The sequence below is a fragment of the Choloepus didactylus genome, chromosome 9 (genome assembly GCF_015220235.1).
Source record: "Choloepus didactylus isolate mChoDid1 chromosome 9, mChoDid1.pri, whole genome shotgun sequence".
NCBI lineage: Eukaryota > Metazoa > Chordata > Mammalia > Pilosa > Megalonychidae > Choloepus > Choloepus didactylus.
Genome location: NC_051315.1, coordinates 100,732,450 through 100,756,112, shown reverse-complemented (window position 1 = coordinate 100,756,112; position 23,663 = coordinate 100,732,450). Strand labels below are relative to the sequence as shown.

General features: G+C 39.8%; 1 protein-coding gene across 5 annotated transcripts in view; it reads left to right on the top strand.

Moving 5' to 3' along the window:
- Positions 1-23,663, top strand: part of PLEKHM3 (pleckstrin homology domain containing M3) — a 259,523-nt gene that overhangs the window by 37,802 nt on the left and 198,058 nt on the right. The window lies entirely within an intron of this gene.

Below are 23,663 nucleotides of genomic sequence, written 5' to 3'. Positions count from 1 at the left end.
CTGCATTTTTAGACACTTAGATAACTGAAAGCTGTGTCTGTCTGTTTTGTTTTCTAAAAGAGGACATATTGCCACTCTGGTGGTTTTACAAAAATGGGCTTCCCAACCAGAAGCCTTGGCTTTCCAATCCAGTGGTTGACATAGGGGCCTAAAAGTGCTACTGTCTATAATAGCAGAACAATCTGAGATTTGAAATGCCATGCTTATATTTAGTTTGGTTTCTGGGAAAATATCTTAGGGCATCAAAAGTCTCAATGATTTTGCAGGTAGCAAATAATAAACAAGTACAGAGATTTACTGAAAAAAAAATGTGTTAAATTGATTTCAAAGGGAACATCTTGTTACTGGTATGAGAAAGAGCTTGAACTCTTAAGTCATTGGAAAATGAGACCAGCCAAGCTGATCATATTACAGTGGTTCACAGAGTACTTCCAGAGTGCTGTATAGGTGCTTTTCTTTCTATAGAAGGTCTGAGTGAGGTCTTTGCTACCTGACCTTGGCAATGTTAATTTTAAATCCTGGCCTCAATAACCAGGAAGCTTTCTTGGTTTATCAGGAAAAAATTTTTTAAGTTCAAGACAACATAATGTTTTGGAAAGCATGTATAATTTTACTTAAAAGAGCTTATAGTGAACTTATATGTACTTCTACCAGAAAACTAGAGTGGTATTTATATTTACATATGTCAGCACTTTAAAAACATGCTGTTTATGCAACTATTCATTCAATAAATATTTACTGAGCACCCACTGTGTACTAGCCATGGTCCTAGGTCCATTGAGGGTTATACAAATAGAGTGGGATCTCTGCTCTAGTCCAATAGGGTAAGTGTGTGACACCGGCAAGGTACTCAATATCTTTGAGCCTCAGTTCAAATAATTATAATTATAATACCCACATTTTAATACCCACACTAGGCATTTTGAGTCTTAGAAGCACAAAGAGGTAGCTGCTTTGCTTGTACAAAAGCCTGACCCAGAAGCAGGTCATCTATGAATGGTTTAGCACCAGGTTTCCCATGAACGTGCAGTGCCAAGTAAAGTACCCTACACAAAAGAGTCTTTTAATAAATGAGTTTTTATTATCATTATCATTTCAGAACTAACAGGCAACATGCAATAAATGTTGTGGGGCTGGTACCAAAGAAATTCTGTAGCAGTTTAAAGAAAGAACAGACTGTTTGGGGATCAGGGATCAAAGACAGCTTGTAGAAGAGGAGGCATTTGAGCTGATGCTTGAAGAGTGGATAGAATTTCAATAGGTAGAGGTGAGTAGAGAATATCTCAGAGGTAACTGCAAGCAAGTTAGAGTTGGCAAAGCATAAAATTTGAGCATTACAGTTTGGAGGAAAAGAGGGTATGTGTAGAAGAGAAGCACAAAGTTGGACAGGCAAACTAGCCCAAGATTGTGGAAGGCCTAGAATGTCAGGTTCAAGGGTTGGACCTTGTCACCAGTGGAGTTTCTTTGCAGGCTTTTATTCACTGCTGCCTCCCCAGTGTAGAACAGCGCATTTAGCAACTATCTGCTGAATGAATAGCTGAGTGTGGTTTTAGACAAATTGTGCTTAATTTTGCCATAAGAAGAGCCAGGTAGAAATGTCCTACAAATAGTTGGGAACAGAGAACCAGAGGTCAGGTCTGAGATTGAGGCTGAAAGTGGAAATTTGAGAGCTATCTACATAGAATTATTAAGCCACAAGTGTGGATAAACTGACTTAGGGAGAACATGCAGCTTTAGCTAGAGAAGACAACTATGGCAATGTCCATGTTTGATGACCAGTAAGGGAAGGAGGAAAATGGAGACTGAGAATGAATGGGTGGAAATGAGAGGAAACTGAGCATGATCTCCTTGACACCCTGGGAGGAAACGTTTAAGGGGGGCTGTTTAATAGCCTTAAGAAGAGTAAGTACTTTGAAAACACTAGTGGATATATAATGTGGAGGTCACTGAGGAGACATAGAAGAGACAATAGATCAATCAAATGGGATCTTGTGACAGGCTGTCAGGTGTGAAGTGGGCACAGCACTTCCTGGGACATTTTTTATTTTGCAAGGTAAGTATTTATTGGTATTTGCTTTTCAAGCATATGTTTAAACAGACAGTATATTCAGACCAAGTATATAATTTGATTCCAATTAAATATTGGGCAAAAACTCACCAAGCTGTTACTTATTTTCTCTGGGTTAGGAGATCAAGACTGATGTTTCTTTTTTTTTTGCTTTACTGTCAGTATTTTTCAGAGTTTCTATATGAGTATTTCTCACTTTTAGAACTGAGAAAAACACTATGCAAGTTATTTTTTAAAATGATATGCTCCTTATGTATAGCATGGCAATAGACCTGTCCCCCTTTTTTTTTTTTTTTTGAGATTTGGATACAATGTAGCCATTTAATGTTTCCTTCAAGCCTATGAAAGTGGGATTCCATCTGTGTTTCTAGCTATCCATCTTGTCTGAAACACCCCTGAGCTCTTTTTATGATGTCCATGCTCGTACCATTTCCACGCACTGCTTGTAGTATGACATGCTTATATTATCTTTATCATGAAACACCATGAAAAATCATAACCTCTTACAGCATCATGGTTCAGAAAGGTCATCTTTATAGGGTCAGATCCTCTTGCAGTGGATCCTTTACATTATGTATCTCTTGGTAAATCCTCAGTCAGGTTCCACCTTAACCAAAGTGAAGAACCCATGAGAGCCCCGTGTGCTAACCATCCATGCAATCACCGTTGTACTTAATCTTGAAAATAGATCACAGAAACAGTTTATCCTAGGTATCTTTGGCATTGATTTTTCTGTGCCGTCCAGCTGCTTCTAAAATTACATGGTCCCAGCCATCTCTCAACACTCATTAACTTCTGATTACAAGTAATTTAGCCAAGTGGGAGGAAGTGAGTGCTGGCATTCAGGGTGGTTTACTATCCAGCTCTAGAGAACAAGCATCTCTGTGTGAGCCTGGTTGGTATTATAGCTCATATGTGCTTCTTCCTCTGTGTGGGAGGAGTGCCATTTTCATCCTGTTAATTAGCCTTTCCTAGTGAGCATGTAAACAGCAGATTTCCATGTTAGAAAATAGCAATACACTGATTCTCTATCCTGTTACATTTTGATGCATGCATGGAATTGTTTGGGTTGAGCTCTTGTACTGGTTTGAATGTATTATGTCCCCCAAAAAAGGCCATATTCTTTGATGCAGTCTTGTGGGTTGGACGTGTTAGTGGGGATTAATTTGGAATGTTTGGATAAGGTTGTTTGCATGGAGATGTGCCCCACCCAAATGTAGGCCATAACTCTGATATTTCCATGGAGGCGTGGCCCCACCCATTCAGTGTGGGCCTTGATCAGTGGAGCCATATAAATGAGCTGACAAACAGAAGGAACTCAGTGCAGCTGTGAGTGACATTTTGAAGTGCAGCTGAGAGGGACACTTTGAAGAATGTGAAGCTGAGAGAGTAGCTGCAGATGAGAGACAGTTTGAAGACAGCTGTTGAATGCAGACTCTTGCTCCAGAGAAGCTAAGAGAGAAAAAATGCCCCAAGTGCAACTGAGAGTGACATTTTGATGAGAAGCTGTGGCCTGGAGAGGAATGTCCTGGGAGAAAGCCATTTTGAAACCAGAACTTGGAGCAGACGCCAGCCACGTGCCTTCCCAGCTAACAGAGGTTCTCCGGACACCATTAGCCATCCTTCAGTGAAGGTACCCAATTGTTCATGCATTACCTTGGACACTTTATGGCCTTGAGACTGTGGCTGTGTAACCAAATAAACCCCCTTTTCTAAAAGCCAATCTATTTCTGGTGTTTTGCATTCTGGCAGCACTAGCAAACTAGAGCAGCTCTTTTATTACCACACTAATAAATAGACCTCAATTTTTCGATCTATTAAATAGGGGAAATACCCCCCTTTTACAGAAAGGTTGTTCTATATAAAAATAAGATAAAATGTCTGTAGGTCACTGAGTTTGGCTGAAAAGTTGCATTTTATAAAATAGTCGATGCTGACTTTGCCTATGTTGGGCTGGTGAATCTTTTCACCTAGAGACCAGGAACACATGGCTGTTGAATGGGTGAGATCCAATAGAGTGCTCCCTCATTATATAGTAGTTTACATTTTTAAAGGCGTGTTGGAACGGCTATTTAGTGAATGATCCCCATGCAAAGCAATTTGATATTAGCAACTTGACTGGATATAGGTAGCTGAGTAAGACACTGAGAGGTTAAACAGTTTGCTGGAGGCCAGATTTAGAACACAGTTCTAATTAGCTCCTGATTTCCAGTTTTGCGCTGAGACAAACCACACTGCCTCCACACACGATTTTCTCAGTTCACTTTGTCAGAGGATACTTATCATTTTTGGTCCTCTCTGAATATCTTGTTGTGTTTATTATTATTATTTTATTTTATTGCAAAACCAAACAAAGTAAGCAAGTGATAGGTACTCACTTATAGAGACTAAATTTGGCATCAGACTCTTGTACTATAGTGAATTTGGGGACTCTATAGCCAAGGGGAAAGGTGAAATTCCAAAAAGGGGAAGGTTGGTAAATAGAGTCCAAGAAGAACAGATGAAAACATAGAAATTATAAAGGAGAGCAAGTTAGGCCCTGTCCTTGCCCTTAGGTAGCAAGTAGAGTTTAGAATAGGCTGGAGAGAGATTAGCTGATCATTATGATACAATGTAGCAAGCCCGAGGAGCTATGGAAGCCTGAGCAATTAGGGAAGGCTCTCCAACTTGGACAGGAATGGAGAGTGTTGGGGATTGAATTATATACCCCACAAAAGACATGTTCATGTCTTAGTCCACATTCCTATGGGTGTAAAGCAATTTGTAAACAGTACCTCTGCAAATGCTATTATTAGGTAAGGTGTGGTGTCATTTGTAAGATCTTTGAAGATCCTGTTTTGGATATGGCCAAATTGAATCAGGTGGCCTTGTAAAGAGAGGAAATTAAGAAGCAGTCAGTCAAAAGAAGTAGAAGCCAGGGGTCAGAAGAAACCAGAAACCAATAGAAACCAGAAGTCAGAAGAAGCCAGAGAGGAGAGGGAGATTGACATGTGATGGAGGACTGCCGTCACCAGAACGCTACCGATCCTAGGGGATAGCATGGCATTGTTGACATCTTGATTTTGGACTTCTAACCTTCAAAACCATGAGACAATAACTGCTTGTTGTTTAAGCCAACCTATTGTGTGACCTTTGTCATAGCAGCTCTGGCAAACTAAGACAGAGGGGTAAAACAACAAGTTGGTATTGGTCAGGAACTACAAGTTGGAGAGGTTGATAGTCATGAAGGGCCATGAATGTCTTGCAATGGAATAATGCATCCCTTCAACACATTCAGTGTGTTTTTGTGTCAGGCACTATTCTGGGCACTTGGGATACATCAGTGAACAAAATGAGCATAAATTCCTGCCCTCATGGCACTTTCATTTTCATGGAGAGATGGAAACACTAAATAAATAAATAAATAAATAAATAAATAAATAAATAAATAAATAAAATGCTAGTTAGAAGGTGGTAATGCTTTAGGAAAAATGATGCTCAAGGTTAATATCAGCAGTGAGAAGTCAAGTTGATTGACTGTGCCCTTGATATGATGTGATGAGAGTGGCACTTCACCTCTGTGGTCTTCCTCCTCAAAATATATAACCCCACTTTAATTATGATAAAAACATCAAACATATGCAAGTCAAGGGAGATTTTATAAAATATTGAACCAGTATTTCTTAAGACTGTCAAGGTCACCAAAAACAAGTAAAGTCTGAGAAACTGTCATAGCCAACTGTTCTAGTTTGCTAATGCTGCCAAAATGCAAAACACCAGAGATGGATTGGCTTTTATAAAAGGGAGTTTATTTGGTTACACAGTTACAGTCTTAAGGCCATAAAGTGTCCAAGGTAAGGCATCAACAAAGGGTACCTTCACTGGAGGATGGCCAATGGTGTCCGGAAAATCTCTATTAGCTGGGAAGGCACGCGGCTGGCATCTGCTCCAAAGTTCTGGTTTCAAAATGGCTTTCTCCCAGGATGTTCCTCTCTAGGCTGCAGTTCCTCAAAAATGTCACTCTTAGTTGCACTTGGGGTATTTGTCCTCTCTTAGCTTCTCTGGAGCAAGAGTCTGCTTTCAATGGCCATCTTCAAACTCTCTCTCATCTGCAGCTCCTGTGCTTACTTCAAAGTGTCTCTCTTGGCTGTAGCTCCTCTTCAAAACATCACTCACAGCTGCACTGAGTTCTTTCTGTTATGTCAGCTCATTTATATGGCTCCACTGATCAACTTAGACCCACCCCGAATGGGCAGAGCAACACCTCCATGGAAATTATCCAATCAGAGTCATCACCCACAGCTGGGTGGGGCACATTCCAAAGAAACACTCAAAGAATTACAATCTAATCAACACTGATAACGTCTGCCCACACATGATTACATCAAAGATAATGGCATTTGGGGGACATAATACATTCAAACTGGCACACCAACTAAATGTAAGGTGGTATCTTGGATGGGACCCTGGAACAGTAAAAGGATACAAGATTAAAAACTAAGGGAGGTGGAAGAAGATGGCGGCATAGAGAGGAGTGGAAGCTAGTTAGTGCCCCTGGAACAACTAATAAACAACCAGGAACAACTAGTAAATAATCTGGAATAACTGCGGGGGGACAATGTGACTGTCCACTCATCATATATCAACCTGAATTGGGAGGAATGCCTGAAATTGCAGCATAAAATCTGTAAGTAAAAACTGCAGATCCAAGCTGAGAGCCCCCTTCCCCCACTGGCAGCCCAAATTGTAAAGCCTTGCTGTGATAGAGAGCAGCACTCACTGAGGAAGAGAATATAGCTCAGCCCAACTCCAACTGAGGTTTTAATTAACAAATGTGGACTGCTCGATACAAGTTACAAATTCTCAAAAAGCAGACAGAGGCTTTTGGTGATGACTGACCTTGGAGAGCCGGACGACCTCTTTGGGAGGGAGGGGGAGCCCAGAGGACCAGGTGCTATCTCTGGCCAACAGGTGAAACTGAGGTTGGCTGCAGACTGGCCTTGAAAGGGAGCTTCCTGTCCCGTTTTTGGCTCAGTGGAGAAAGCCACAGCCATTTTCAGCTCCCAGCACTCTGACCCAGACAAGGGTGGAGATAGCAGAGTCAGAGAGATTATTCAAGTGTAAATGCTATCTCCCTAGGGGGTGTATCATCCCTAAGAGGAAAGAGGTGGGGCCCAGCTCTACTACCCGCCTTCTGTTCAGAACCAGACCCCAGAGCCCAGGGGGAAACAGCCACAGGCCACCCCTCCTTACACCAGTCTGGAGCTACAGGCTGACAGGCGCCACCTGCTGGGCAGAAAAGCACAGTGACTTGAGGCCTCACAGGGTGTATCAGTCTTCTAAGACACCCTCAGGGAAACTGGATACTATTGCCCACTTCCAAGACCTGAGCCTGTTCTGGTCTGGGAAAACATGATTGGGGTAACCAAGGAAACCATGCCTAGACAACAGAAAACTAAAACCTACACTAAGAAAAACGAAGTTATGGCCCAGTCAAAGGAACAAACTTACACTTCAACTGAGATACAGGAATTTAAACAACTAATGCTAAATCCATTCAAAAAGTTTAGGGAAGATATGGCAAAAGAGATGAAGTATATAGTGAAAACACTGGGAGTACATAAGGTAGAAATCGAAACTTCGAAAAAACAACTGGCAGAATCTATGGAAATGAAAGGGACGACACTAGAGATGAAAGAAACAATGGAGACATACAATAGCAGATCTCAAGAATGGAAGAAAGCACTCAGGAAGTAGAGAACGAGACACCTAAAAGCCTATACACAAAAGACCAGATAGAGAAAAGAACGGAAAAATATGAGCAATGTCTCCGGGAATTGAATGGCAACACAAAACACAGGAATGTATGTGTCATGGATGTCTCAGAAGGAGAAGAGAAGGGAAAAGGGGCAGAAGCAATAATAGAAGAAATAATCAATGAAAATTTCCCATCTCTTGTGCAAGACATAAAATTATGGATCCAAAAAGTGCAGTGTACCCCAAACAGAATAGATCTGATAGGCCTACACTGAGACACTTAATAATCAAGTTATCAAATGTCAAAGATAAAGAGAGAATCCCGAAAGCAGCAAGAGAAAAGTGATCCATTACATACAAAGGAAGCTTGATAAGACTATGTGCGGATTTCTCAGTTGAAACCATAGAGGCAAGAAGAAAGTGGGGTGATAATATTTAAGATACTGAAAGAGAATAACCACCAACTAAGAATCCTATATCTAGCAAAACTGTCCTTCAAATGTGAGGGAGAGTTTAAAATATTCTCTGACAAACAGATAATGAAAGAGTTTGTGAATAATATACCTGCTCTGCAGGAAACACTAAAGGGAGCACTGCAGACAGAAAGGAAAAGACAGGAGTGAGAGGTTTGGAACACAGTCTTGGGAGATAGTAGCATGGCAATGTAAGTACACTGAACATAAATGACTGCGAGTATGGTTGAAAGAGGAAGGTTATGAGCAGAAGGAAAGAGGAAACATAAAGACTGGGACAGTATAACTCAGTGAAACCTAGGGTGCTCAATGATTGTGATAAAAGGTGCAAATATGTTTTTACATGAGGGAGAACAAATGAATGTCAGCATTGCAAAGTGTTAAAAATAGGATGGGATTGGGAGGAAAATACAATCAATACAAACTAGAGAGTATATTTAACAGAAACATTGTATTATGCTTCCTTTAATGTAACAAAGGCAATATACCAAAGCTAAATGCATATGGGGGGAGGGGGCATAGGGGAAGGGTATGGGACTCTTGGCATTGGTGATATTGTTTGACTCGTTATTCTGCTTTAGTTTAATGCTGTCTTTCCTTTTGTTGCTTCCTAGCTGTCATGTTTTTTCTTTTTCTCTCTATCTCTTTTTTCTTTTACTTTTGTCTCTCTGCCTTCTCTGACTCTTCCTCCTTCTTTGTGGAAGAAATGGAGATGTCCTTATATAGATAGTGGCAATGGTGGTAAATACATAAATATGTGACTATATAGGGAACCATCGATTATTTACTTAGGATGGAATGTATGGTGTGTGAACAAAACCATCTTAAAAAAAAATGGGTTGGGGGCAAGATGGCGGACTGGTGAGCTGTATGTTTTAGTTACTCCTCCAGGAAAGTAGGTAGAAAGCCAGGAACTGCGTGGACTGGACACCACAGAGCAATCTGACTTTGGGCATACTTCATACAACACTCATGAAAACGTGGAACTGCTGAGATCAGCGAAATCTGTAAGTTTTTATGGCCAGGGGACCCGCACCCCTCCCTGCCAGGCTCAGTCCCGTGGGAGGAGGGGCTGTCAGCTCCGGGAAGGAGAAGGGAGAACTGCAGTGGCAGCCCTTATCAGAAACTCATTCTACTGATCCAGACTCCAACCATAGATAGACTGAGACCAGACACCAGAGAATCTGAGAGCAGCCAGCCCAGCAGAGAGGAGACAGGCATAGAAAAAAAACAACACGAAAAAACTCCAAAATAAAAGTGGAGGATTTTTGGAGTTCTGGTGAACATAGAAAGGGGAAGGGCAGAGCTCAAGCCCTGAGGCTCATATGCAAATCCCGAAGAAAAGCTGATCTCTCTGCCCTGTGGACCTTTCCTTAATGGCCCTAATTGCTTTGTCTTTAGCATTTCAATAACCCATTAGATCTCTGAGGAGGGCCCTTTTTTTAAATCCTTTTTTCTTTTTCTAAAACAATTACTCTAAGAAGCCCAATACAGAAAGCTTCAAAGACTTGCAATTTGGGCAGGTCAAGTCAAGAGCAGAACTAAGAGAGCTCTGAGACAAAAGGCAATAATCCAGTGGCTGAGAAAATTCACTAAACACCACAACTTCCCAAGAAAGGGGGGTGTCGCTCACAGCCATCATCCTTGTGGACAGGAAACACTCCTGCCCATCACCAGCCCCATAGCCCAGAGCTGACCCACACAACCCAGTGTGACGGAAGTGCTTCAAATAACAGGCACACACCACAAAACTGGGAGTGGACATTAGCCTTCCCTGCAACCTCAGCTGATTGTCCCAGAGTTGGGAAGGTGGAGCAGTGTGAATTAACAAAGCCCCATTCAGCCATCATTTCAGCAGACTGGGAGCTTCCCTACACAGCCCAGCAGCCCAGAACCGCCCTGGGGGGATGGCACTCACCTGTGACATAGCACAGTCATCCCTCAACAGAGGACCAGGGGTGCACGGCCTGGAAGAGGGGCCCACTTGCAAGTCTCAGGAGCCATAGGCCAATACCAAGGACTTGTCGGTCAGTGGCAGAGACAAACTGTGGCAGGACTGAACTGAAGGATTAGACTATTGCAGCAGCTTTAAAACTCTAGGATCACCAGGGAGATTTGATTGTTAGAGCCACCCCCCCCCTCCGACTGCCCAGAAACATGCCCCATATACACGGCAGGCAACACCAACTACACACGCAAGCTTGGTACACCAATTGGACCCCACAAGACTCACTCCCCCACTCACCAAAAAGGCTAAGCAGGGGAGAACTGGCTTGTGGAGAACAGGTGGCTCGTGGACGCCACCTGCTGGTTAGTTAGAGAAAGTGTGCTCCACAAAGCTGTAGATCTGATAAATTAGAGATAAGGACTTCAATTTGTCTACACATCCTAAAAGAACCCTATCAAGTTCAGCAAATGCCACGAGGCCAAAAACAACAGAAAATTATAAAGCATATGAAAAAACCAGACGATATGGATAACCCAAGCCCAAGCACCCAAATCAAAAGATCAGAGGAGACACAGCACCTAGAGCAGCTACTCAAAGAACTAAAGATGAACAATGAGACCATAGTACGGGATACAAAGGAAATCAAGAAGACCCTAGAAGAGCATAAAGAAGACATTGCAAGACTAAACAAAAAAATGGATGATCTTATGGAAATTAAAGAAACTGTTGATCAAATTAAAAAGATTCTGGACACTCATAGTACAAGACTAGAGGAAGTTGAACAATGAATCAGTGACCTGGAAGATGACAGAATGGAAAATGAAAGCATAAAAGAAAGAATGGGGAAAAAAATTGAAAAAATCGAAACGGACCTCAGGGATATGATAGATAATATGAAATGTCTGAATATAAGACTCATTGGTGTTCCAGAAGGGGAAGAAAAGGGTAAAGGTCTAGGAAGAGTATTCAAAGAAATTGTTGGGCAAAACTTCCCAAATCTTCTAAACAACATAAATACACAAATCATAAATGCTCAGCGAACTCCAAATAGAATAAATCCAAATAAACCCACTCCGAGACATATTCTGATCACACTATCAAACACAGAAGAGAAGGAGCAAGTTCTGAAAGCAGCAAGAGAAAAGCAATTCACCACATACAAAGGAAACAGCATAAGACTAAGTAGTGACTACTCAGCAGCCAGCATGGAGGCGAGAAGGCAGTGGCACGATATATTTAAAATTCTGAGTGAGAAAAATTTCCAGCCAAGAATACTTTATCCAGCAAAGCTCTCCTTCAAATTTGAGGGAGAGCTTAAATTTTTCACAGACAAACAAATGCTGAGAGAATTTGCTAACAAGAGACCTGCCCTACTGGAGATACTAAAGGGAGCCCTACAGACAGAGAAACAAAGACAGGACAGAGAGACTTGGAGAAAGGTTCAGTACTAAAGAGATTCGGTATGGGTACAATAAAGGATATTAATAGACAGAGGGGAAAAATATGACAAACATAAACCAAAGGATAAGATGGCTGATCCAAGAAATGCCTTCACGGTTATAACGTTGAATGTAAATGGATTAAACTCCCCAATTAAAAGATATAGATTTGCAGAATGGATCAAAAAAAATGAACCATCAATATGTTGCATACAAGAGACTCATCTTAGACACAGGGACACAAAGAAACTGAAAGTGAAAGGATGGAAAAAAATATTTCATGCGAGCTACAGCCAAAAGAAAGCAGGTGTAGCAATATTAATCTCAGATAAAATAGACTTCAAATGCAGGGATGTTTTGAGAGACAAAGAAGGCCACTACATACTAATAAAAGGGGCAATTCAACAAGAAGAAATAACAATCGTAAATGTCTATGCACCCAATCAAGGTGCCACAAAATACATGAGAGAAACACTGGCAAAACTAAAGGAAGCAATTGATGTTTCCACAATAATTGTGGGAGACTTCAACACATCACTCTCTCGTATAGATAGATCAACCAGACAGAAGACCAATAAGGAAATTGAAAACCTAAACAATCTGATAAATGAATTAGATTTAACAGACATATACAGGACATTACATCCCAAATCACCAGGATACACATACTTTTCTAGTGCTTACGGAACTTTCTCCAGAATAGATCATATGCTGGGACATAAAACAAGCCTCAGTAAATTTAAAATCATTGAAATTATTCAAAGCACATTCTCTGACCACAATGGAATACAATTAGAAGTCAATAATCATCAGAGACTTAGAAAATTCACAAATACCTGGAGGTTAAACAACACACTCCTAAACAATCAGTGGGTTAAAGAAGAAATAGCAAGAGAAATTGCTAAATATATAGAGACGAATGAAAATGAGAACACAACATACCAAAACCTATGGGATGCAGCAAAAGCAGTGCTAAGGGGGAAATTTATAGCACTAAACGCATATATTAAAAAGGAAGAAAGAGCCAAAATCAAAGAACTAACGGATCAACTGAAGAAGCTAGAAGATGAACAGCAAACCAATCCTAAACCAAGTAGAAGAAAAGAAATAACAAGGATTAAAGCAGAAATAAATGACATAGAGAACAAAAAAACAATAGAGAGGATAAATATCACCAAAAGTTAGTTCTTTGAGAAGATCAACAAGATTGACAAGCCCCTAGCTAGACTGACAAAATCAAAAAGAGAGAAGACCCATATAAACAAAATAATGAATGATAAAGGTGACATAACTGCAGATCCTGAAGAAATTAAAAAAATTATAAGAGGATATTATGAACAACTGTATGGCAACAAACTGGATAATGTAGAAGAAATGGACAATTTCCTGGAAACGTATGAGCAACCTAGACTGACCAGAGAAGAAATAGAAGACCTCAACCAACCCATCACAAGCAAAGAGATCCAATCAGTCATCAAAAATCTTCCCACAAATAAATGCCCAGGGCCAGATGGCTTCACAGGGGAATTCTACCAAACTTTCCAGAAAGAACTGACACCAATCTTACTCAAACTCTTTCAAAACATTGAAAAAAATGGAACACTACCTCACTCATTTTATGAAGCTAACATCAATCTAATACCAAAACCAGGCAAAGATGCTACAAAAAAGGAAAACTACCGGCCAATCTCCCTAATGAATATAGATGCAAAAATCCTCAACAAAATACTTGCAAATCGAATCCAAAGACACATTAAAAAAATCATACACCATGACCAAGTGGGGTTCATTCCAGGCATGCAAGGATGGTTCAACATAAGAAAATCAATCAATGTATTACAACACATTAACAGGTCAAAAGGGAAAAATCAATTGATCATCTCAATAGATGCTGAAAAAGCATTTGACAAAATCCAACATCCCTTTTTGATAAAAACACTTCAAAAGGTAGGAATTGAAGGAAACTTCCTCAACATGATAAAGAGCATATATGAAAAACCCACAGCCAGCATAGTACTCAATGGTGAGAGACTGAAAGCCTTCCCTCTAAGATCAGGAACAAGACAAGGATGCCCGCTGTCACCACTGTTATTCAACATTGTGCTGGAAGTGCTAGCCAGGGCAATCCGGCAAGACAAAGAAATAAAAGGCATCCAAATTGGAAAAGAAGAAGTAAAACTGTCATTGTTTGCAGATGATATGATCTTATATCTAGAAAACCCTGAGAAATCGACGATACAGCTACTAGAGCTAATAAACAAATTTAGCAAAGTAGCGGGATGCAAGATTAATGCACATAAGTCAGTAATGTTTCTATATGCTAGAAATGAACAAACTGAAGAGACACTCAAGAAAAAGATACCATTTTCAATAGCAACTAAAAAAATCAAGTACCTAGGAATAAACTTAACCAAAGATGTAAAAGACCTATACAAAGAAAACTACATAACTCTACTAAAAGAAATAGAAGGGGACCTTAAAAGATGGAAAAATATTCCATGTTCATGGATAGGAAGACTAAATGTCATTAAGATGTCAATTCTACCCAAACTCATCTACAGATTCAATGCAATCCCAATCAAAATACCAACAGCCTACTTTGCAGACTTGGAAAAGCTAGTTATCAAATTTATTTGGAAAGGGAAGATGCCTCGAATTGCTAAAGACACTCTAAAAAAGAAAAACGAAGTGGGAGGACTTACACTCCCTGACTTTGAAGCTTATTATAAAGCCACAGTTGCCAAAACAGCATGGTACTGGCACAAAGATAGACATATAGATCAATGGAATCGAATTGAGAATTCAGAGATAGATCCTCAGATCTATGGCTGACTGATCTTTGATAAGGCCCCCAAAGTCACTGAACTGAGTCATAATGGTCTTTTCAACAAATGGGGCTGGGAGAGTTGGATATCCATATCCAAAAGAATGAAAGAGGACCCCTACCTCACCCCCTACACAAAAATTAACTCAAAATGGATGAAAGATCTCAATATAAAAGAAAGTACCATAAAACTCCTAGAAGATAATGTAGGAAAACATCTTCAAGACCTTGTATTAGGCGGCCACTTCCTAGACTTTACACCCAAAGCACAAGCAACAAAAGAAAAAATAGATAAATGGGAACTCCTCAAGCTTAGAAGTTTCTGCACCTCAAAGGAATTTCTCAAAAAGGTAAAGAGGCAGCCAACTCAATGGGAAAAAATTTTTGGAAACCATGTATCTGACAAAAGACTGATATCTTGCATATACAAAGAAATCCTACAACTCAATGACAATAGTACAGACAGCCCAATTATAAAATGGGCAAAAGATATGAAAAGACAGTTCTCTGAAGAGGAAATACAAATGGCCAAGAAACACATGAAAAAATGTTCAGCTTCACTGGCTATTAGAGAGATGCAAATTAAGACCACAATGAGATACCATCTCAGACCAATTAGAATGGCTGCCATTAAACAAACAGGAAACTACAAATGCTGGAGGGGATGTGGAGAAATTGGAACTCTTATTCATTGTTGGTGGGACTGTATAATGGTTCAGCCACTCTGGAAGTCAGTCTGGCAGTTCCTTAGAAAACTAGATACAGAGTTACCATTTGATCCAGCGATTGCACTTCTCGGTGTATACCCGGAAGATCGGAAAGCAATGACACGAACAGATATCTATACGCCAATGTTCATAGCAGCATTATTCACAATTGCCAAGAGATGGAAACAACCCAGATGTCCTTCAACAGATGAGTGGATAAATAAAATGTGGTATATACACACGATGGAATACTATGCGGCAGTCAGAAGGAACGATCTCGTGAAACATATGACAACATGGATGAACCTTGAAGACATAATGCTGAGCGAAATAAGCCATTCACAAAAAGAGAAATATTGTATGCTACCACTAATGTGAACTTTGAAAAATGTAAAACAAATGGTTTATAATGTAGAATGTAGGGGAACTAGCAATAGAGAGCAATTAAGGAAGGGGGAACAATAATCCAAGAAGAACAGATAAGCTATTTAACGTTCTGGGGATGCCCAGGAATGACTATGGTCTGTTAATTTCTGATGGATATAGTAGGAACAAGTTCACAGAAATGTTGCTATATTAGGTGACTTTCTTGGGGTAAAGTAGGAACATGTTGGAAGTTAAGCAGTTATCTTAGGTTAGTTGTCTTTTTCTTACTCCCTTGTTATGGTCTCTTTGAAATGTTCTTTTATTATATGTTTGTTTTCTTTTTAGCTTTTTTTTCATACAGTTGATTTAAAAAAGAAGGGAAGGTTAAAAAAAAAAACAAAAACAAGGAAAAAAAGATGTAGTGCCCCCTTGAGGAGCCTGTGGAAAATGCAGGGGTATTGGCCTACCCCACCTCGATGGTTGCTAACATGACCACAGACATAGGGGACTGGTGGTTTGATGGGTTGAGCCCTCTACCATAGATTTTACCCTTGGGAAGACGGTTGCTGCAAAGGAGAGGCTAGGCCTCCCTATAATTGTGCCTAAGAGCCTCCTCCCGAATGCCTCTTTGTTGCTCAGATGTGGCCCTCTCTCTCTGGCTAAGCCAACTTGAAAGGTGAAATCACTGCCCTCCCCCCTACGTGGGATCAGACACCCAGGGGAGTGAATCTCCCTGGCAACGTGCAATATGATTCCCGGGGAGGAATGTAGACCCGGCATCGTGGGACGGAGAACATCTTGACCAAAAGGGGGATGTGAAAGGAAATGAAATAAGCTTCAGTAGCAGAGAGATTCCAAAAGGAGCCGAGAGGTCACTCTGGTGGGCACTCTTACGCACACTTTAGACAACCCTTTTTAGGTTCTAAAGAATTGGGGTAGCTGGTGGTCGATACCTGAAACTATCAAACTACAACCCAGAACCCATGAATCTCGAAGACAGTTGTATAAAAGTGTAGCTTAGGAGGGGTGACAATGGGATTGGGAAAGCCATAAGGACCACACTCCACTTTGTCTAGTTTATGGATGGATGAGTAGAAAAATAGGGGAAGGAAACAGACAAAGGTACCCAGTGTTCTTTTTTACTTCAATTGCTCTTTTTCACTCTAATTATTATTCTTGTTATTTTTGTGTGTGTGCTTGTGTGCTAATGAAGGTGTCAGGAATTGATTTAGGTGATGAATGTACAACTATGTAATGGTACTGTGAACAATCGAAAGTGCGATTTGTTTTGTATGACTGCGTGGTATGTGAATATATCTCAATAAAATGAAGATTAAAAAAAAATGGGTTGATGAAGAAAACTTGAGGGCAATATATTGAGTGAAATAAGACAGACACATAAGGACAAATATTGTAGGGTGTCACTGATATGAACTAATTATAATATATAAACTCATAGACATGAAATATAAGTTACCAGGATGTAAAACAAGGCTAAAAATGGGGAACGGTTGCTTATTATGAGCAGAATGTTCCACTAGGGTGAACTTAGACTTTTGGAAGTGGACAGAGATGATGTTAGCACGTTGTGAGAATAACTAACAGTGCTGAATGGTGTGTGAATGTGGTGGAAAGGGGACGCTCAGAGTCACATAGGTCACTAGAAGGGAAGTTGGAGGTTAAATGATAAGAATGTGTAAAACAGTGAATCTTGTGGTGGAAAATGTCTGTGATTAATTGTACAAATATTAGATATGTTTTTTATGAAGTAGAACAAATGTATATCACTATAACTGGAAGTTAATTATACAGGGGCCTAAAGGAAAAAATGTGTATACCTATTGCAAACTATATACTACAGTCAGTAGTATTTTAACATTCTTTCATCAACAGTAACAAATGTATATCAAAACTATGAATCGATAATGGAGTGGGGGTGGTTAGGGTTGTGGGAGGATTTGAGTTTCCATTTTCTGTCTTTATTTCTTTTCTGAAGTAATGAAAATGTTCTAAAAATTGAAAGAAAATTAATTGTGGTGATGGATGCACAGCTGTGTGATGGTTACATGGGTAATTGATTGTACACTTTGGATCTTTGAATAATTATATGGTATGTGAACAATCTCAGTAAAAAAAAGCTAAGTGAGTCTGAATACCGTATGGTCTTTAGGTAATAATAATGTGTCAATATTGATTCATGAATTGTAACAAATGTACCATACTAATGTAAGACGTTAATAATGGGGAAATTGAGTATAGGGTATATAGGAACTCTATTATCTACACAGTAATTCCAAAATTAAAAGTTTATTTAAAAAAAAAAAAAAAAAAAAGAGCAGGGTAAGAGGGCTCTAAAGTCCAGGGCAGAGATGTGTGTTGTATTTTAAATAAAGTGGGCACGGTAGGCCTAATTGAGAAGGTGACATGAGCAAAGACTTAAAGAGGAAGAGGGCCATGTGGTTATCTGGGGGAACAGCCAGTGCAAAGGCCCTTAGTCAAGAATATCCTTCATGTTTGAGAATTAACAAGGAAGCCAGAATAGAAGGGAGGGAGGGGGTAGAGGTAGGAAATATGAGGTCAAAGAGCCAAGATGAGGCAGCAGATCAGGTAGAGGCTTTTAGGCCATTATTAGTCGTGTACTTTGTGCATGTATTCTCTCATTTAATTCTCCCAACTATCATAGGAGGGAGGTGTTATTAATTTGTCTATTTTACAAATGAAAAAAACTGAGATTAGAGAGTTAAATAATTTACCCATCATCCCATTGCTGGTAATTAATTGGCGGGGCTACAATTCCTTCTTTCCTCTTGGGCCCCAAAGTTGTCACTTCTGCCCGCTGCCTCCTATCCTTATGAGCCTGGACTTAATCTTCTAAGCCATGGGTTAGTGGACTACAGCCTGCTGGCCAAGTCTGGCCAACTGCCGTTTTCTACATAAAGTTTTATTGCAACACAGCCATGCCCATTCATTCACATATCGCCTATGGCTGCTTCCCCCACTACAGGGATACAGTTGAGTAGTGGCAAAAGAGAACTTAAGGCTTGTAAAGCCTGTACTATTTATTATATGTCTCTTTACAGAAAACATTTGCTGGCCCTGGTGGGGAGACCCTGAAGGGTTGAGAGAAGTGATGTGGATGCTGCTTTGGAAGGAGAGAAGACAAGAGGCAGGAAGACCTTCCCAAATATTTATTGATCTCCCTCTGAGTTTGTGGCCCTTCGGGTGCACCAACAGATGGGATATGGGAATTGCCCTCATGAAGCTTATAGTGTAGTTGAGGAGCTGAGAAGGAGGCACTTGGGAAATATAAGGCAGTTTACTAAGTAGAGTTCTTTGGTGATGCTTTAGATAACAAGAGAAAGGAGATACCTGAAAGGATTGAGTCCTCAGGAAAGGATCTTTAGAGGGTTGGGATTTGGGATGGGATGGATTACATTAATCAGGTTACCAGAGAGGAGTGTATCAGCCTCCTTGCCCATATCTTTTTTTTTTTAAGTTCAATTTTATTGAGATATATTCACATACCATAAAATCATCCGTGGTGTACAATCAGTTCACATACAATTATATAGTTGTGCATTCATCACCACAATCAGTTTTTGAACATTTTCAGTATCACACACAAAAAAGAATAAGAGTTAAAGTAAAAAACAATACCCAAAACATCCCGTACCCCCCATCTCCCCATATTATTCACTTACTTTTTGTCCTCTTTTTTCTATTCATCTGTCCATACACTATAAAGGTAGTGAGCACCATAAAGTTTTCACAGTCACATGGTCACACAGTGTAAGATCTATAGTTTTACAGTCGTCTTCAAGAATAAAGGCTACTGGGTAGCAGTTCAAGGTTTCAGGTATTTCCTTCTAGCTGTTCCAATACACTAAAAACTAAAAAGGGGTATCTATATAATGCATAAGAATAACCTCCAGAATGACCTCTCGACTCTATTTGAGATCTCTCAGCCACTGAAACTTTATTTTGTTCCCTTTCTCTTCCCCCTTTTGGTCCAAGAAGGCTTTCTCAATCCCATGATGCCAGGTTCTTGCCCATATCTTAACAAATGAGTTATGACACTGAAAACATTTAGAGATATGTCTGGTATATAGTAAGTGTGCCACTGGAATATAAATTACACAAGGGCAGAATTTGTATCTATTTTTTTCACTGTGGTATCACCAGTACCAAGAACACAGTAGGTGCATCAATAAATATTTCTGGGATGAATAAATAACTGCAACTCTCATTAACTCCTTTTAACTATTTAATTTGTACCATGCAAATACAGGCAAAGAGCTGTTGTTAAGGCAGCAGCTATCTTTATTGTTTATCACTAGAGGTAGTCATTGTGCAGTGAGAGGGCTGGAAGTCAGAGGAACCTACAATAGAAGATAAAGGGAAAAAAGAATACAATTTCAAATGATGCTAAAGATAGCTACTCAAAATAGTTCATTCATTTAGCCAACAAATAGTTATTGAACTACAACTGTGTTCTGGGGATCTTAAATGAGCAACATAAGTGCAGTCTCTGCCCAAGAGGGGATACTGACATTGAAACTGGTGATTACAAATACGTAACTTAAAGTGCAAGTGCCATGGAAACTTGAAGGCACTTAACCTGGTCTGGGACACCAGAGAATGCTTCCCTGAGAAAGCGATGAGTCCTGGTTATTTGTTGTTGTGTAATAAACTACTCTCAAACTTAGTGTCTTAAAACAACCATGTATTATCTCTCATGGTTCAGTGTGTTAACTAGACTTAACTGGGTGATTGTCATTTGGGGTCTCTTATGAAGTTGCAGCTAGTTGCTGACTGGGGTTGGAGTCATGTGAAAGCTCAGCTAGGCCATCATTCAGGATGGCTTCTTCTCTCATGTCTGATGCCGCAGTACTCCTCCACATGGCCTCTCTATCCAGCAGAAGATTCTGGACTCCTTACATATTGGCTTAGGGCTCCAAGTGACAGGAAAGGAAGCTGCCAGGCCAGTTAATGGCTACACCCCAAATAAGTACAACATCATTTCTGCCACGTTCTTTTGGTCAGAACAACACAAGTCTTGCCCAGATTCAAGGAAGTAGAAAAATAAACTCATTTTTGATGGGAGAGTGACAAGGTCTCATTGCAGAAAAGTTATGTGGGATAGGAGACATTGTTATGGCCATCTTTAGAGTATACAGTCTGTCGCATGACGTTAGGTTGAAATCTGAAGGATAATTAGGCATTGGGTAGGCAAAAGGGAAGTGGTAGTGAGGTGAATCCTCCAGCAATGGGAACAGTGTGTGGGAAGGCCCTGAGGACAGAAAGGCAAACTGATAGAGGAACTTAAGTGCCTGTATGGCTGAAGTGGAGGAATGAAGAGAGGAAGAGTGGCATGAAAGCTCTGGGTCACAGTAGAAATTTTTAGAGTAGGGTTGAGAAGGGGTAAATGCTTATTCATATCAGAAAGCAAAGGGAATATCTGTACAAATACTTAAACAGGCAATGGAAAGCACTAAAGTAGTAAAAATAAATATTCTTAGAATAGGGGGTTGATTTGAGGGATGTCATGAATAGAGATTATTCTGTGATTGGGTCTGTCTTCATCAAGACTGTTGATTGTGAGGAATAGAGCACCACTCAGTCTTAAAAAACTGGGGAAGATATTGGCAGCCACAAGGTTATCTCACGGAACCCAAGGACAGGAGTATAATCAGTCCTCACAAGGGACTAGACTCTAGAACTTAAAAGGCATTAAGGAAAAAGGCAATTCTCATCTCTTTCCCTGGGGCTTCATGATCTCATGGGGTGTCTACTTCATTCTTGTATTCTCTCTCTTTTTCTGCAGACTGTCATTCTCTGCTTCTCTGAGCACATGGCCGAATACAGCTACCCTGGTACCAGTGTTGCCTTGTTTCCCAGTTCACATACTTAGCTGAGACTAACCAGAATCCCTGACTCCCAATTCTAGATTCCTGGGAGAGGGACTCTGAAGGGCCCAGCTTGGCCAATTAGTTATGGCCAGGGAAGCAGGGTTGCATAATTCACTGGTAACCCTGCATCAATTATGAAATGACTCTCTGAGAAGGGAGTGTGAATCTAGTGGGCAAACTAACTTCTAGCAGGGTCAAAGGAAAGGAAAAAAAAAAGTACTGATGAGACCATCCTTCAAGAGTTGTAACTGAAGGATTAGGGAATTGGAGGAAACTAATTTTATTATGGTCCTACTATATTCCAAGTGCTTAATATTATTTTATTTAATACCCATGATATCTCTGCAAAGTAGCTATTCCTAATTTTACAGATGAGGAGAGTGAAACTCTGATCCAGCAACCTCATTCATTTAGTCATTCCCCAAATATTTTGTGAGTGCCTGTATGCCAGGCTCTATGATAAGCCATAACTCCTGTGTTTAAATAGCTCATGATCTAGACAAGATGACTGAGTGATAAACAATTAAATACTGAATGATCAAAACAATAATTTAAATATGTTAACAGTACAGATATAGCCCAGAGGACTTGGCATGAAGGGGGTGGTGGTGCCTGGATCAGAGATGTCTTATCTAGATAGCTAGCAAGAGACAAAATTGGGATATGAACCCAGATCTGACTCTAGAGCTCAGATTCTTCCCACTAAATTGCTCAGCATGCTGCTTATGAAAAGTCATTTTCTGTAATAAACTTGAAAACCCCTTCTAATCAAAAAGTAATATACTCTTCCTAATTTCTTGTTAGCCATCCAGGTAAATACCGCCTAGTTTTTTCTAGGCTCAACTCAAGGGGCGTCACCTTTTTTTTTTTTTGATGTATATTTTTATTTAGATTGTTCACATACCATACAATTATCCAAAGATCTAAAGTGTACAATCAGTTGCCCATGGTACCATTATAGTTTTGCATCCATCACCGCAATTAATTTTTTTTTCAATTTTTAGAACATTTTCATTCCTCCGGAAAAGAAACAAAGACAAAAAAAAAAAAAAGGGAACTCAAATACTCCCATACCTCTAACCACCCCCCCTCCATTATTGATTCGTAGTTTCGGTATAGTACATTGGTTACTGTTGATGAAAGAATGCTAAAATACTACAAACTGTAGTATATAGTTTGCAATAGGTATATATTTTTTCCTGTATGCCCCTCTATTATTAACTTCTAGTTACAGTGTCATACATTTGTTCTAGTTCATGAGAGAGATTTCTAATATTTGTATAGTTAATCATGGACATTGTCCACCACAAGATTCACTGTTTTTTTACATTCCCATCTTTTAACCTCCAGCTTTCCTTCTGGTGACATACATGACTCTAGCTTACCCTTTCCACCACATTCACACACCATTCAGCACCGTTAGTTATTCCCACAATGTGCTACCATCACCTCTGTCCATTTCCAAAAGTTTAAGTTCACTGTAGTTGAATATTCTGCTCATAATAAGCAACTGCTCGCCATTCTTTAGCCTTATTCTATATCCTGGTAACTAATATTTCATGTCTATGAGTTTACTTATTATAATTATTTCATATCAGTGAGGCCCTGCAATATTTGTCCTTCTGTGTCTGTCTTATTTCACTCAATATAGTGCCTTCAAGATTTCTTCATAAACCCATTTTTTTTAAGATGGTTTTAACACACCATACATTCCATCCTAAGTAAACAATCAATAGTTCCTTATATAGTCATGTATTTACACATTCACCACCATCTCCACTATCTATATAAGGATATCTCCATTTCTTCCACAAAGAAGGAAGGGTCAAAGAAGGTAGAGAGACAAAAGAAAAAGAAAAAAGAAAGAGAGAAAAAAAGAAAAAACATGACAGCTAGGAAGCAACAAAAGGAAAGATAGCATTAAACTAAAGTAGAATAAAGAGTCAGACAACATCACCAATGCCAAGTGTCCCATACCCTTCCCCTATGTCATCCCCCCCCATATATATTTAGCTTTGGTATATTGCCTTTGTTATATTAAAGGAAGCATAATACAGTGTTTCTGTTAATTATAGTCTCTAGCTTGTGTTGATTGTATTCCCCCCCAATCCCACTCTATTTTTAACACCTTGCAATGTTGACATTCATTTTTTTCTACCTCATGTAAAACCATATATGTACCTTTTATCACAA